This window comes from Juglans regia, chromosome 8, assembly GCF_001411555.2.
Source record: "Juglans regia cultivar Chandler chromosome 8, Walnut 2.0, whole genome shotgun sequence".
In the NCBI taxonomy this organism is placed as follows: domain Eukaryota; kingdom Viridiplantae; phylum Streptophyta; class Magnoliopsida; order Fagales; family Juglandaceae; genus Juglans; species Juglans regia.
The window spans coordinates 2,618,368-2,620,133 of NC_049908.1; positions in this window are offsets into that span (position 1 = coordinate 2,618,368).

Below are 1,766 nucleotides of genomic sequence, written 5' to 3' on the forward strand. Positions count from 1 at the left end.
GCCATGGCTTGTGAATTTGAAGCTCTTCTTCACAATAAAACGTGGATTTTGGTTCCCCCTCATCCCTCTCAGAATATTCTTGATTCGAAATGGGTACTCAAGACCAAGAGGCTTGCTGATGGTACTCTAGAGCGCCGAAAAGCTCGACTGGTTGCTAAAGGGTTCCATCAGCAACTTGGTCTTGACTATTCCGAGACTTTTAGTCCAGTAGTCAAACCTGTCACCATCCGTTTGTTACTCTCCATTGCTGTCTCTCGACACTGGCCTTTGCATCAGCTCGATGTTCAGAACGCCTTTCTTCACGGAGACTTAGAGGAGGACGTCTTCATGCAGCAACCTGTCGGGTTTGTCAATTCTAACTTTCCTCAGTATGTATGTAAACTCAAAAAATCTATTTACGAGCTTAAACAAGCCCCGCGGGCTTGGTTTTCTAAACTAAGTTCAAAATTAATTGCTTTGGGTTTTCATGCATCTGTTTCGGATTCCTCCTTGTTCATCTTTAATTCTGGTTCTGCAACTGTCTATGTACTTATTTACGTAGATGATATCATAGTTACGACCTCTGATTCTGTTCTTATCACTGAATTCATCACAGCCCTTCGCACTACCTTCCCTGTCAAAGACTTAGGCACCTTACATTACTTTCTAGGAATACAAGTGACTCGTAACTCCACTGGGTTGTTTCTCTCTCAGTCCCGATATATCTCTGATTTACTGTCCCGCAATAATATGGATAACTGTAAACCAGTGTCTACCCCCATGGCAACCTCGACTAAACTTAGTGCCCTTGATGGATCCTCTTTTGAGGATCCACAGCTTTACCGTAGTGTCGTTGGAAGTCTTCAGTACCTTGCCTTTACTCGTCCTGATATTTCTTTCGCTGTTAACAAAGTTTGTCAGTTTATGCATTGTCCACGCACGTCTCATTGGCAAGCAGTCAAAAGAATACTTCGGTATCTTCGTTCAACTGCTACCTTTGCTCTTTGTTTTTCTTCAGTTTCCACCCCTAAGTTAATAGCTTTCTCTGATGCTGATTGGGCTGGTTGCCTTGATGACCGGAAGTCTACCGGTGGTTTCTGTATCTTTTTTGGTTCACATTTAATTGCATGGGGTTCCAAAAAGCAACCCACGATTGCTCGCTCTTCAACTGAAGTTGAATACAAGTCTGTCGCTAACACGGCTTGTGAATTACTCTGGTTACAATCCCTTCTTCGAGAATTAGGGATTTGTCTTGCTGATCCTCCTACTCTACTATGTGATAATATGGGTGCTACTTATCTTTCTGTAAATCCTGTTTTGCATTCTAGAACCAAGCATGTGGACCTTGATTTTCATTTTGTGAGGGACCGTGTGGCTGCCAAGACACTGCATGTGACTTTTATCTCCAGTAATGACCAGCTGGCTGACATACTTACTAAACCTCTGTCCACTACTCGCTTCTCTGCATTACGATCAAACTTAACCATATTGCCTATGTCGTTTGCATCGAGGGGGGATAAAGGAGCAAATAGTGACTCAGCATTACTGGAATATTCTGCACTGCATTCCTAACCAACTCACACCTTGAACGTGCTGGAATGGAGGAAGATTCTCGAACACTTTTGTAACCGAATACTAGTCTTTTCTTATCATTTTCTTTATGTAAATATAGGACATATAATGCCTATAAATACTGCACTGTTGTGGTTGTATAAGTGTGAAAAATATATACCAAGAAGGGATGAATTTGAATCAGACTTTACCTTTCGTTGAGTCATTTCTTCGAA